The sequence below is a fragment of the Trachypithecus francoisi genome, unplaced genomic scaffold (genome assembly GCF_009764315.1).
Source record: "Trachypithecus francoisi isolate TF-2019V2 unplaced genomic scaffold, Tfra_2.0 Lachesis_group12, whole genome shotgun sequence".
Taxonomy (NCBI): domain Eukaryota; kingdom Metazoa; phylum Chordata; class Mammalia; order Primates; family Cercopithecidae; genus Trachypithecus; species Trachypithecus francoisi.
In genome coordinates this window covers 11743640-11759289 of record NW_022681457.1, presented here as the reverse complement: position 1 = coordinate 11759289, position 15650 = coordinate 11743640, and the positions used below count along the sequence as shown (strand labels likewise).

Below are 15650 nucleotides of genomic sequence, written 5' to 3'. Positions count from 1 at the left end.
AGTTGCTTCCACATTTTCAGATATCTTTATAGCAATACTCCACTCCTCTATGCCAACATTCTGTGTTAGGCCATTCTTGCATTGTTTTAAAGAAGCACCTGAGGCTAGGTGTGTTGGCTCACTCCTGTAATCCCAGCACTTTGGGAGGCCAAGGTGGGTGGATCACCAGAGGCCAGGAGTTGAAGACCAGCCTGGCCAACATGGTGAAACCCTGTGTCTACTAAAAATAAAAAAAAAATTAGGTGTGGTGGTGCAGGCCTATAATCCCAGCTACTTGGGATGCTGAAGCAGGAGAATTGCTTGAAACCAGGAGGCAGAGGTTGCAGTGAGCTGAGATCACACCCCTGTACTCTAGGGCCACAGAGTGAGACCCTGTGTCAAAAGAAAAAAAAAAAAGAAATACCCGAGACTGGGTAACTTGTAAAGAGGACTTACTGGCTTATAGTTCTGCAGGCTATATATGAAACATAGTGGAATCTGCTTCTAGGGAGGCCTCAGGACTCTTACAACCATGGCAGAAGGTGAAGGGGGAGCAGGCATGTCACATGGTGAAAGCAGGAACAAGAGGAGATATCACACACTTTTTTTTTTTTTGAGACACCATCTTACCCTTTTACCCAGGCTGGAGTGCAGTGGCGTGATCTTGGCTCACTGCAACCTCCGCCTCCCATGTCCAAGAGATTGTTCTGCCTCAACTTTCCAAGTAGCTAGGACTACAGGTGCGTGCCACCACACTTGGCTAACTTTTTGTATTTTTAGTAGAGACAGGGTTTCACCATGTTGCCCAGGCTGGTCTTGAATTCCTGGGTGCCACACACTTTTAAACAATGAGATCTTGTGAGAACTCACTCAGCATCAAGGGGATGGCACTAAGCCATTCGTGAGAATTCAAACTGAATGATACAAGCACTTCCCACCAGGTGTCCCCTCTAACATTTGGGATTACAATTTGACATGAGATTTGGATGGGGACACCGCCACATGGATATGACTCATGCTAACAATGGACCTTTCAGCAGAAACCATATAAGCCAGCAGAGACTGGGGGACTATATTCAGCATCCTTAAATAAAAGAAGTGCCATTTTTGGGAAGCCCATAGGAGGGATCCCTGCTTCTCAATTGTAGGATATTGAGCAGCATCCCTGATCTCCAGCCACTAGATGCTAGGTGCAAACCTGCTAACACTCTCCAGCCCCCACAACCAGTTGTAGTGAACAAAAATAACTCCAGACACTGCTAAATATCCCCTGGGGGCTCAAGTCAGCCCTGTTAGGAAACACTGCTCTAAATGAGTCTTCCTAAACAGTATTCCTACTTTCAAAACTTGAGCACTGGGTAGATGCTCACTAGCTGATTGCAATCTGATATCGATGTCTGCGGATGACCTGACACGTTAATAATATTTCATTTTTAATCAAATTTAAGAAAGTACCACTGATGTGGAAAATTAAGGAACCGGAGAGACCGAATGGAGTGCAGGAAAGTGTTTAAGGTGTACACCAGCTCAGCAGACATGTGTCCTGGAAGTCTGAGCCCAGAACAAAGAAAATGAGTCCCCTTTAAGCATTTTGGGGCAGGCACTATGTGAAGCAGGAAGCAGGCTTACAGAAGCGAGAACAAAGGCTGCTGTGACACTTTTGCAACATGTCTTACCTGTCTGGGAAACCTTAGTTTGCAGCTTATGCTTATCTGTCATGTGACCTTGCAGCTGTGCAGGGAAGAAAGAAACAGGAGTTTACAGAGCCTGCAATATATGTGGAGGGTAGATATGGTTAATGTTTCTTGGGACAGACAGTTAATATTCTCATTTATTTATTTATTTATTTATTTGAGGTGGAGTCTCACTCTGTCGCACAGGCTGGAGTGCAGTGGCACGATCTCGGCTCATTGCAAGCTCCGCCTCCCAGATTCACGCCATTCTCCTGCCTCAGCCTCCCGGGTAGCTGGAACTACAGGCGCCCGCCACCATGCCTGGCTAATTTTTTGTATTTTTCAGTAGAGATGGGGTTTCACTGTGTTAGCCGGGATGGTCTCAATCTCCTGACCTCGTGATCCTTCTGCCTCGGCCTCCCAAAGTACTGGGATTACAGGCCTGAGCCACCGCGGACGGCCGCCTTTTTTAAGTGTTACGTGACAATGTGAGGTTAAACATAACACTTGCAAAGGGCACTGTAGATGGGTTAGCACATAGTACTGAGTAAATGTTGGCTGGATGAGTGAATGATGCGTTAGAGGAAGGGGTAATGAATGTCTTTCAGCTTCTATGTTCTGCTCAAGACTTGTTTCTTTGTGTGTTTGAGAAACAACCACATATTCATGGAGACAACTTGGCATGCAACTGCACAATTAATCATGAAGAATTGATCAATGTTTTACATATTAGGGCCTATGATGGAAACCAAAGCAGAGGAGGCTCAAGATGTAGTGGGATTTGTACCATTAGTCAAGTAGAGGGCGAGATGCAGCACACTTACAGGAGACCATGAGATTATTGCAGTTAAACACCAAGCACTGAAAGGCACGCAATAGGACGTCATGCAAAGTGCAATAAGCCGGGCACAGAGAGACAAGGCAGTGCATAGGGGACATGTGGGGTGGGAGCCTCCACACACAGTGCACGCTGGGGCATTGTAGTGTAACAGCCATTATTCTCCAGACGCCAGAATGGTAGATCCACTGACAGCTTGTACCCTGCACGTAGAAACGCCACAGGCACTCAATGCCAGCCCATGAGAGCAGATCTGGAGGCCGCTGCCTGCAAAGCCACAAGAGGCAGAGCTGCCCAAGGCCTTGGGAGCCCACCCCTTTGCATCACTGTGCCCTGGATGCAACACAGGGAGTCAAAGGAGATTACTGTGGAGATTTAAGATTTAATGACTGCTCCAATGGGTTTGGGACTTGCATGGGGCCTGTAGCCCCTTTCCCTTGGCCAATTCATCCCTTTTGGAATGGGAGCTGTGAGCTGTAATTAGGCCACAACTCGATGCTTTTACCCTCATTGTATCTTGGAAGTAACTGCTGATTTTACAGGCGTGTAGGTGGAAGGGACTTGCTTTGTCTCAGATGAGACTTTGGGCTTATGAGTTAATGCTGAAATGAGTTAAGACTTTGGGGAACTGTTGAGAATGAGTGATATATTTTGCAATGTGAGAAAGACATGACATTTGCAAGAGGCCGGGGTGGAATAATATGATTTGGATCCATGTCTTGCCCATGTCTCATGTTCAATTGAAATTCCCAGTGTTGGAGGGGGGCCTGGTGGGAGGTGATGGGATCATGGGGCAGTTGTTTATAAATGATTTAGCATTACCCTTTATGGTACTGTCACCACAAGAATGCGTGAGTTCTTGTGAGATCTGTTTTACCGTTTAAAAGTATGTAGCACCTCTCACCCTCCCTCGTGCTGCTCTCACCGTGTGGAGATGCTTCACTCTCTGTTTTCCTTCTGTGGTGACTGGAAGTTTCTTGACACCTCCCTAGAAACAGAAGCTGCTATGCTTCCTGTACAGTCTACAGAACCAGTTAGTCCTGTAGTGAGTCAGTTAAACCTCTTTCGCTTATAAATTGCTCAATCTCGTGTATTTCTTTGTAGCATTATGAGAAAAGACTAACACACACACAACATGACTTTACTTATATGTGGAATCTGAAAATAACCTAAGTAACCGAATAGAATGCTAGTTATCAGCAGCTGGGGATGGAGGACCAGGGAGATGTTTGTCAAAGGGAACAAATGTTTAGCTATAAAATGAAAAATTACTATAGAACTAATATATAGCATGATGAATCTCATGAATCCTAATGTATACCTAAAATTTGCTAATGGTATCTCAGATGTTCTCACCGCACACAACACACACACACTGGTAACTATGTGAGAGGATATGTTAATTAGGTTGATTGTGGTAATTATTTCACAATTATGTGTACATCAAAATATTATGTTGTATACCCTAAATATATCTATTTTTTAACTTCTTAGTCATATCTCAATAAAGATGGAAGAAAAGTAATCATATATTGTTTTTTAAATTTTTTAACAGCACACTCTCTAATTCTTTGAAAATATTTCTTGTCATAAAACTTATGCCCCTGAAAGAAAAAAAAAAAAAATAACAAGCAATTTCCCAGCCTCACTAATCTCCTAATGAATTCTCCCTTCTTAACCCCTTCAGACAATAGTAAGAAAACAGCATGTCTCCTTCTGGTTGACAGAGAGGCTGGTGTTAGACGAAGCTTCCTGATGTAGAAACCGAGAAACCCACACGAATTGTATCAGGCAACACTTTCAGCCAGTGAGAAAGGGTCATGCAAGATTGATATCCACATGAGAAGGGTATCCAGCAAGTGGAGCCCCATGATCTCCCTATTCTCTGCCTGGGGATAATTCCTCTACCACAGTGGACTGAGCTGGAATCAGGGCCAAGTAGAGCAGTCATGCTGAACTGAGGAGGCAGAGGTTGGGGGTTCAGGCAGCTGAAGTGGAAGGAATTAACAGACAGTCATTAGGAAGGAAGGCAGTCTATGGGAAGGATGCCTCAGAAGTCTTTTTCTGTAAACACAGATACGTCTTTCGTACACTAGTTTTCTGTCTTTTGGATACATACTCAGCAGTAGGATTGCTGGATCATAGGTTAATTCTCTTTTTAGTTTGTCAAGGAAGAGCCACACTGTTTTCCATAGCGGCTGTACTAATTTACATTCACACCAGTGGCATGGGAGGGTTCCTCTTTCTCCATATCCTCGCCAGCATCTGTATTTTTTTTTGTCTTTTTAATAAAAAGCATTTTCACTGGGGTGAGAGAATATCTCTTTATGGTTTTGATTGGCACTTCCCTGATGATGAGTGATGCTTAGCAGTTTTTGTGTACCTCTTGGCCATTTGATGAAGGCAGTGTCGTACATACAATGGAATGTTATTCGGCCATCAAAACAAATGAAATTGTGTCATTTGTTGCAATGTGGAATGGAACTGGGGGCATTATATTAAGTGAAATAAGCCAGGGACTGAAAGACAAATATTACATGTTCTCATTCATATGTGGGAACTAAAACTGTGGATCTCATGGAGGTAGAGAGTTGACTGGTGGCTTCCACAGGCTGGGAAGGGACATGAGAAGAAGAGAGGTTTGTTCCCAGGTACAAAAATACAACTGGACAGAGGGAATAAGATCTAGTGTTTGACAGTACAGTAGAACAACTATAGCTAGCAATATTTTGTGGTGTAATTCAAAATTGCTGGAGGAGAGGAATTGGAATGTTCCCAACATGGGTGAAGATTTGGGGTAATGGAGTCCCAGTTGTCCTCGTTTATCGTTATACATTGTATGCATGTATCAAAATACTGCATGTATCTCCAAAATATGTATAAGTATTGTGTAATGATAAAGTCTGTGTCGGGGCCTCTGTATACATATGGCTGAGAGCTGGGCTTTGCATGCATGAGGCAAGATTACCAGACATTTACCAAATAGCAGTGACTATGTTGTATTATTCCTCACTCCCAAACTTGTTAACACACAGCAGTGACTATGAACAGTCCCTTAACACCCTTGGCATCCAGCTCAGTCGTTGAACGTAGCCAGACAAAAACAGACACATCACAGACAGGAGAAAAAAGGCCCTCTGACTTCTCATCCAAAAAAATGGAGGCCTAACACGAATGGAAAATTGTAAAGTGCTGAAGAAAAAAAAAAAAAAACACTTCATGCTATATCCTATGAAAATATCCTTCAAGGTGAGAAAGAAAATCAAGGTAATCTTAGAAACATGCAAAGCTATGAGAATTTTTATTGCCCACAACCTACATGACAACCAGTTTGAAAAGAACTCCTTCAGTCTGTGCAGGAATCATAGTGCAGGTCCAGGGATGAACCTGAGAAACAGTAAAGGAGTATATATAAAAGACAACATTTTCTTTCCTGATGGAATTGCTGTAAAACACTGCTGACTCTTGAAAGGACAATAACCCCATAAGCAGTTTTTGTATTGTAGGCAAAAGTAAAAATTATAAGAATTCCACAAAGGATACGGGGTAAATGGCATCAGTTATACACTCTTGGTTTTCTCCTCACTGAGACTGAAGAGGAAATTAATGAATTTTACAATATGTGAAGTCAGGAAATCAACTTTCCCCTCAGGGCTTAGTATAATATAGTGCCCCGCCATCCCGTCCCCCTTCACCCCCCACCCTAATATTAACAACCTGTGCTCCTTCTGTGCTCAGTGAGCCTTATCTATACTCCCCAGTTTCACATTCCTTAGAGCTCTGTGAATTCTTGCTTACCTCCCCAGCACAGCTGCAAGGTCATAAGATTGATAAGTATATGTTACAGAACCATGTATGTCCAAGGATGTAAGACATGGAGTAACAACTACCTTTCTTCTCACTTCTGTAAGTACGCTTCCTGCATCACGTAATTCCCACCACTGTTTAAAAGGTGGCTGCTGTCTTTGTTCGGTGCTCGGACTTTCCTGGACGCTAGTCCTACTGAGCCAGGTGATCACCTTAATAAAGGCTCTCCTGAATTCTGTTCGTTCTCTCCCATCTCTGATTGTTCCGCTACAAGACAGTTATCAAATCCTCCATCTGCATAACTCCATCAGCAGACCCTGCATTTACCTTCTGGGACAATTTGGTACTTTCCCTATATTTTTCTCCCTGTCTCATCCTTTCATGTATTTATTGCATATCTTAAAGTAGATGTTTTTCACCAAGTACACACTGGTGTCTGGTATTAATGAGGCTGTCAGTAAATAATATTGGCACCACAGAAAATAAATGTACATCTATTCTTTGTCTTTTCCCAAATACTAATCTGTAAATTTATTTACGTTGTGGCTTGAGGTCATCATAATCATTACCTTCTTCCCAATCCTGATTCAAACCTTGACCCATAATAGGAGCTTAATACCTAAACATATGAAGGAATAAAGAATGGATGCATATTCTAAGTTAATAAATAATCAGGAACAAATACATGGAAGGATCAGTACTGCCAGTTTAAACACACACAAACTGTGCTTCAAACATCCTGCACTATTTGCCCATAAACACAGTCTGGACCCAAAGTTCAAGTTGGAATTTTCTGTTATAAATTGTTTTATCATAATTGTTTTACAGTCATAATTGTTTTATGGAGCTTGGTCTTGGGCTATTTTTCTTACTTTATTTTTTAATTTATTTTTTCCAGTATTTTCTTGTATCTCTACAATGTTTTAAGCATCAGCCAAGTCAGCGTAAAACAGTAAAAATTGGGGAAAAAAATGACATGATCTTCAAAATCATGGTGTATACAGTAAAATAAATGAATCTGACAGTAAATAAGCAAATAGAAATATAGCATGTGACACTGTAATATTAGAACATTTTGATAATACTGTTACTGCCACATCACCTAAGACATTTGGAGGCAGTTTTATACAATTTTGATAGTTTTGGTAAGTTTTGATTTAAGCAATAATCTATAATGAGAAAAAGTTCACATTTATCACATTGAGGGTTACTCAATGCTAGAGGCTTCATGTGGAGCTCCTGAAATTATGTATGGGAGACCCATGGAGCTGTCAATCGGGAACGAAATGCCCCATGTCATGATTACTATCCTGAATAGAAAAACCACGCTGGATTTCAAATATGAGTGTCACACCCACATTTCCTCCAAAATACAGGTGCTGGTTTACAACTAAGGTGCTTTCCACATGAGCATATTAATGTTGGGGGCCTCAGTTTTGGGGATGTAGCCAGGATTTACTTAACTGAAGGCTGAGGATTTCCTGGGGAAATACTGGAAACATTGTCTTATAAATGACACAGTAGATTGGAACAAGATTTTCTAATATGCATAGTTTAGGGAATCACATTTTAACTCTGTCCCTAAAACACAGTCTTTCAGGGAAGTCAATAAGGTGGTCCACACTAACATGCCATTATTAACTCACCTTGACCTTGGAATTGAAGAATGACTTGGGGAAGAACTGAATAGGAAGGTGGGAGGTGTAGAGGTGTGGGCTCTTCTGACTCTCCAAACCTGCTTTCTCCTGTTTAACGTCTATCCATGGGGAACGATCCCAGGGAACAACAGATTGGACCCAAGTAGGATCTCCCTTGGAGTGGATCAGACTGATGATCTCCACCATCCAAACGGTTCCTGAATAAAAAAGAAGAGGGTGTCACCTATTACAATGTGACATGGACCCCACCACTACATCTTAAAGACAATGTGTTATTCCAGCAATAATGCCCCTGTCCATCAATGCAACTGGTGTTTTCATTCCTCATCTTACTTCGTGTCTTAAGTGCATTCAACTGATGCTTTATTCTAGAGATGCTCTGTTCCTTTCACTTTTACGTGGCCATCTTTACCTTGTTTTGTCATAGTACTCTTTAAAAAAACCAACTTTTAAAATGTTAAATTGTGGTAAAATACAAACAAATTGGCTTAACCATTTGTAAGTGTTCAGTTCAGTAAATAGGCCGTTATTGTGCAACCATCACCACCATCCATCTCCAGAATGCTTTTCTCTTTGCAAAATTGAAACTCTGTAAACATTAAAAAGCAACTCTTCCTATTCTCTTGCAACCACCACACTACTTTCCCTCTCTATAAATATTTCTACACCCAGTACCTCCTATGACTGGATCATACAATATTTATCCTTTCATGCCTGACTTTTACTTAGTACCCTCAAGATCCATCCATGTGGTACCGTGTATTAGAACTTCCTCTTTTATAAGAGTGATTAATATTCCATTGTATGTAGAGAGCACATTCTGTTTATCTGTTCATCAATGGACACTTGGGCTGCTTCCACCTTTGAGCTGTTGGATGCCCTAATACTCTTGCTCCCACTGCTCAATATCATTTTAAAAACAGCAAAACTGTCATGTGTAGCCAACTTGGGGGAAACTGGAAGAAATTAAGTGAAAGAAGCCCAGCCCAGTAAAACAGTGGTACCAAATAGTCTTAATACACAGAAGAGACCATTGAACCACTGCACGCATGCACTTGCTAAATATTACAATATTTTCACTCCCATTTTCTCACCTCTCATATTCTTCCTCTAGTTACACCGTAGTATCCGTTACACTTGATAATCCCAGCTTACCTGTATATGCTTCTCCACCAGCTCTCTCTTCCTCAATGCATGACACCAACACATGCCTACTATTCTTTGCCTGAAACCTGAGCCCTATGTATGTGCCTTCTTCCTCATCCATGCCTAATACAATGGTTCTCAGCTGGAGTAAACTGTACCCACCTCAAGGAGAAATTAACAGTGACTGCAGACATTTTGAGTTGTCACACTTGAGTATGCTACTGACTCCAGTGGGCAGGGCCCAGGGATGATACTAAGCTTCTTACAATGCACAGGACAGCCCTCTTCCCTCTGAAAATGTATTATGTGGCCTACAATGTCTGTAGTGTAATAGATCAAAACACTGCCATCTGGCAAAGACCCTCTCCTCGATCAGACTTGACTTAGGCTTCCCTGAGCCCTCTTCCTGACTAGGCCTGGACTTTGGACATCTGTGTCCATCCTTGCTGCACCCAGTTTCAACAAGCATAATGAGGATCCCCCCATCCTTGATATCTGATCAGGTTTCTCATCTTCTGCTGTTAATGTCTAAGTCTTTGGCCTGCCTTTAGCAAGGATTCTACTCTTGATACCTAATCAAGTTGCTCTTTGTAATTTCCCACCCACTGACCACTTTACTCTGATAATTGGCTACAAAAACCCAACTATCATTGCTATCTTCAGAGTTGTTTGCTCTCTCTCCCCTGTTGCAATTGTTGTGAATATCCTTCCTCACCATTGACACAAGTGTCAGAATATTTTTTCTTTTACATCTAACAATCTCACATTCACGCTCAGCATCTAAGGATAAATGTTTATTTTTTCACCGAAATTCTTTCAATAATCAGCCCCCTCTAACCATCCTGCATGATCACTTAAATCTGCCTTAGCTTGCATGGGAGCTCATGTCTCTGTCTCTACAGTGCCCCAGTAATCACATTCATTTGCATTATATGTGTCTGGCTTAATCCGTCTCTCTGAGTAGAAGCTTTGTTAAAACACCACACTGGCCGGGCGCGGTGGCTCAAGCCTGTAATCCCAGCACTTTGGGAGGCCGAGACGGGCGGATCACGAGGTCAGGAGATCGAGACCATCTTGGCTAACACGGTGAAACCCCGTCTCTATTAAAAAAATACAAAAAACTAGCCGGGCGTGGTGGCGGGCGCCTGTAGTCCCAGCTACTCGGGAGGCTGAGGCAGGAGAATGGCGTGAACCCGGGAGGCGGAGCTTGCAGTGAGCTGAGATCCGGCCACTGCACTCCAGCCCAGGCGGCAGAGCGAGGCTCCGTCTCAAAAAAAAAAAAAAAAAAAACACCACACTATGGGCACCTATAGTCCCAGTTACTTGGGAGGCTGAGGCAGGAGAATGGCATGAATCCGGGAGGCGGAGCTTGCAGTGAGATCGTGCCACTGCACTCCAGCCTGGGCAACAGAGCGAGACTCTGTCTCAAAAACACACACACAAAAAACCCCCACGCCATCCACCAAAGCATGCCCAAGTGCAGGGTATAAAGAAGGCACTCCATCGGTCTCTTCACCCCATCCCTTCTTCAGTTTCAGGTCCCACTTCCTTACCTGACTTTGGGTAAGAAAGCGTAACGACATCTTCATCCCTCAACACAACTTCATCTTGCAAACGTCTCAGGTCTGTAAAATTATTGCTGGGAAAAGGAATCCCTTCAATCCAGATAGATTCACCAGCCATCTAAAGAAGCACCACAGCCTTCCCAGGTTCGTAGTCATTGTACCTGTGCAATCTTAGAGCCACCACTTGTTCTGCGACCGGGTAAGATGCAAGGGATAGAGAGATTGGGACAGAGCAGGCCAAAGTTCATTTTGATACAGCTTCGATAACTGGAGGATCCCCAGGCTTTTTGGTCTGGTGCTGATAGGATTAATGACATGGACACATGTAGAGTGGTTTTAAGGAGTGAAAAGTGTAATAGGCAAGAAAGAAGGAACAAAGATGAGAACAGCTCCCCCGTGCTGAGACAAGGGACAGGAACAAAGATAGACCCTGTGCACAGCAGAAAGGCAGTCCCTTGTATCGGGAGGCTGGAGGAGGCGGTGTCTGGTTTGCATAGGGCCCAAAGGATTGGTTTGACCAGGTGTGTTATTCGTGTAGCCTGAGAAAAACCAGGCCCTCTCACCTTCGCCCTTTAATATGCAAATGTGGGTCACCATGATGGTTTGAACACATGGTGTTATTTGGAGGTGTCCATCACACTTTGCACAGGTGGTAACAAGGAGAAGACGGTGGGAAACACCATACTGAGTGGATCTAGTTTCTAGTGGCCAGCATTTGCATATCAAAGGTTGTCAGCCTGGCCCTTGAAGTCCCCTTTTTGGTCAGAAAAGAGATTGTCTGGCGTTATTTCTTATTACAGGAAAATCTCTACCTTTCCCCTTACTATATGCCTAAAATGATTTCTTAATAACTCCTGTGATATCCGACCCCTCAAAGAGAAGTAAACCTAACTGCTGTTAGGGGGTTAGATGATGATTCTTTCTGGCTACTGCCTGCTGAAAAGGGGTGTGTGGGGTGGGGAACAGCAGTTGGGCCTTCTCCTGTGGTTCATCTAAGGTTCTCAGAAGAATGGCATATCTATGTGTGGTTCTGCTTGCAGCACCATTTAAAGTTTAATTGCTTCTAGGTGAAGAGGGATACATTTTACAAGAAGGTTTAAAATGTAGGGTTAGGATACAAGTATTAAGATTACCACTGTTAGTGGGAGGCCCTATAGACCATAACCAACAGTAGAGTTTGACACCTTTTACACTAATGGATTGCAATACTGGTTTACCTCCACTAGATGTCGGTGTACATTACCAGAAACGTTAATACAGAAGTAACTTTTTCCTAGAGAAAAGCATACATTTCCCCCTTAACGTACCATTAGAGAATAACTTTAGGCGTAGGCCATTTTCACAACTTGCAATATGACAGGGAGGAATACATTATTGGGTGGCTAAAATAACTTTAGCATTAATTTTGACAGTTCCTTTCTTTTATTCTTTTATGACTTTTATACGCCTTTTTACAACATATTTAAACTTTTTGATTTGTCCTAAACATCCTTTCTTTAAACAACCAGTTATTTCCCTTTAGTACAAGAATTGACCATACAAAATCCTTCCTTATGTAAAAACTCTTCCTTTATAACCTTTTCATAGAGTGCATCGTATTACCAGCCTTTAGTAAAAAGTCTTATCAAACTTAATGATAGTATAACTTTCATGCTTACTTCTTATCCATAACTGTTAGTCCTGCTATAAGCAAAACAACCTTGACTAAATTTTTCCTGCAATTATTAACCCTGTTATAAGGATGATAATCAGGCAAACTATTACAGCAATTAGAATTTTAAAACCAGAATTCCACATTGTGGGTGCCACAATGTATAGCTCTGTTGCAAATAGTAGCTTGACTAGAACAATTTTCAAGAGTGGCATAGTAAATAATTTTCATTTAAAACTTTACTTGCCAAGATACTACATGTGACTTTGGGGATTTACAAAGTTACAAATGCGATTCTATGAATAATTAAATCTCTCTGCAAATATGCATTAAAAAAGAAGTTCTAATATTTAGCGGTGAACTCTGAGAGGAAAGTTTAGAAATAATAAAAAGTATTTGATGAGGTAGGAGTGGGACTGAGTAAGATGCATAGCCCTAACTCAGTTATCTTTTATGATTTTCGGCTTAAGACCTTTTTTTTATTATTATTATACTTTAAGTTCTAGGGTACAACGTGCAGGTTTGTTACATACGTATACATGTGCCATGTTGGTGAGCTGCATTTACATTAGGTATATCTCCTAATGCTATCCCTCCTCTCTACCCTCTCCCCACAATAGGACCCGGTATGTGATGCTCCCCTTCCTGTGTCCAAGTGATCTCATTGTTCAATTCCCACCTATGAGTTAGAACATGCGGTATTTGGTTTTCTGTTCTTGCGATAGTTTGCTGAGAATGATGGTTTCCAGCTGCATCCATGTCCCTACAAAGGACATGAACTCATCCTTTTTTACGGCTGCATAGTATTCCATGGTGTATATGTGCCACATTTTCTTAATCCAGTCTGTCACTGATGGACATTTGGGTTGATTCCAAGTCTTTGCTATTGTGAGTAGTGCTGCAATAAACATACATGTGCATGTGTCTTTATAGCAGCATGACTTATAATCCTTTGGGTATATCCCCAGTAATGGGATGGCTGGGTCAAATGGTATTTCTAGTTCTAGATCCTTGAGGAAACTCGCCACACTGTTTTCCACAATGGTCGAACTAGTTTACAGTCCCACCAACAGTGTAAAAGTGTTCCTATTTCTCCACATCCTCTCCAGCACCTGTTGTTTCCTGATTGTTTAATGATTGCCATTCTAACTGGTGTAAGATGGTATCTCATTGTGGTTTTGATTTGCATTTCTCTGATGGCGAGTGATGATGAGCATTTTTTCATGTGTCTGTTGGCTGTATGAATGTCTTCTTTTGAGAAGTGTCTATTCATATCCTTTGCCCACTTTTTGATGGGGTTGTTTTTTTCTTGTAAATTTGATTGAGCTCTTTATAGGTTCTGGATATTAGCCCTTTGTCAGATGAGTAGATTGCAAAAATTTTCTCCCATTCTGTAGGTTGCCTGTTCACTCTGATGGTAGTTTCTTTTGCTGTGCAGAAGCTCTTTAGTTTAATTAGATCCCATTTGTCAATTTTGGCTTTTGTTGCCGTTGCTTTTAGTGTTTCAGACATGAAGTCCTTGCCCATGCCTATGTCCTGAATGGTATTCCCTAGGTTTTCTTCTAGGGTTTTTATGGTTTTAGGTCTAACATTTAAGTCTCTAATCCATCTTGAATTAATTTTCATTTAAGGAGTAAGGAAAGGATCCAGTTTCAGCTTTCTACTTATGGCTAGCCAATTTTCCCAGCACCATTTATTAAATAGGGAATCCTTTCCCCATTTCTTGTTTTTGTCAGGTTTGTCAAAGATCAGATGGCTGTAGATGTGTTGTATTATTTCTGAGGGCTCTGTTCTGTTCCATTGGTCTATATCTCTGTTTTGGTACCAGTACCATGCTGTTTTGGTGATAGTAGCCTTGTAGTATAGTTTGAAGTCAGGTAGCATGATGCCTCCAGCTTTGTTCTTTTGGCTTAGGACATGAAGGAAAACATGAAGGAAGGAAAGAAGGAAGAAAAGATAAAACCACCAGAAAATAAATAAAATAGCAGGAGTAAGTCTTTACCAATCAATAATAACACTGAATGTAAGTGGACTAAACTCTCCCATCGAAAGACACAGACTGGCTGAATGAAGAAATACATAAGACCCAAGATCTGTTGTCTACAAGAAACACAATTCATCTATGAAACAAACACATATACAGAAAATAAAAGGATGGAAAAGATATTCCATACCAATGGAAACCAAGAAAGAGCAGGAGTAGCTATATTTATAACACACAAAATAGATTTCTTTTTTTTTTTTTTTTTTTGAGGCAGAGTCTCGCTCTGTCGCCCGGACTGGAGTGCAGTGGCCGGATCTCAGCTCACTGCAAGCTCCGCCTCCCGGGTTTACGCCATTCTCCTGCCTCAGCCTCCCCAGTAGCTGGGACTACAGGCGCCCGCCACCTCACCCGGCTAGTTTTTGTATCTTTAGTAGAGACAGAGTTTCACCGTGTTAGCCAGGATGGTCTCGATCTCCTGACCTCGTGATCCGCCCGTCTCGGCCTCCCAAAGTGCTGGGATTACAGGCTTGAGCCACCGCGCCCGGCCCAAAATAGATTTCAAAACAAAAACTGTAAGAAGGAACAAAGAAGGTCACTATATAATGATAAGGTCAGTTCATCAAGAAGATATAACAATTTTAAACATATATGCAGTCAAAACTGGAGCACCCAGATATAAAAAGCAAATATTCCTAGAGCTAAAGAGAGAGAGAGACCCCAATATGGTAATACCTGTAGAGCTCAACACCTCGCTTGTAGCATGGGTCAGAGCTCTTGGACAGAATATCAGTAAACAAACATCAAATTTAAGGCCAGGCGTGGTGGCTCAAGCCTATAATCCCAGCACTTTGGGAGGCTGAGATGGGCGGATCACGAGGTCAGGAGATCGAGACCATCCTGGCTAACACGGTGAAACCCCGTCTCTACTAAAAAAAAATACAAAAAAAACTAGCCGGGCGTGATGGCGGGCGCCTGTAGTCCCAGCTACTTGGGAGGCTGAGGCAGGAGAATGGCGTAAACCCAGGAGGCGGAGCTTGCAGTGAGCTGAGATCTGGCCACTGCACTCCAGCCTGGGCGACAGAGCGAGACTCTGTCTCAAAAAAAAAAAAAAGAAACATCAAATTAATCTGCACTATAGACCAAATGGACCTAACAGATATTTACAGAACATTTCATCCAACAGATGCAAAATTACACACTCTTTTCCTCACCATACAGATCATTCTTAAGGATAGACAATATGTTAGGTAACAAAACAAATCTTAAAACATTCAAACAATTAAAGTAATATCAAGCATCTTCTCTGATCACAGTGAAATAAAACTAGAAATCATTAAAAAGAGAAGTTT

At 41.9% G+C, this 15650-nt stretch overlaps 1 protein-coding gene and 1 long non-coding RNA gene across 2 annotated transcripts in view; one reads left to right on the top strand and one right to left on the bottom strand.

The window, feature by feature from the left end:
• The window catches only part of LOC117091786 (zinc finger protein OZF-like), a 47647-nt gene that overhangs the window by 16902 nt on the left and 15095 nt on the right, over positions 1-15650 (bottom strand). Inside the window, exon 2 of the mRNA XM_033224562.1 lies at positions 7944-8152. The gene's annotated coding sequence lies outside the window, so the exon portion shown is untranslated. The remainder of the gene's footprint in view (positions 1-7943; positions 8153-15650) is intronic.
• LOC117091787 overlaps positions 1-15650 on the top strand; it is a 29911-nt gene that overhangs the window by 6096 nt on the left and 8165 nt on the right. The window lies entirely within an intron of this gene.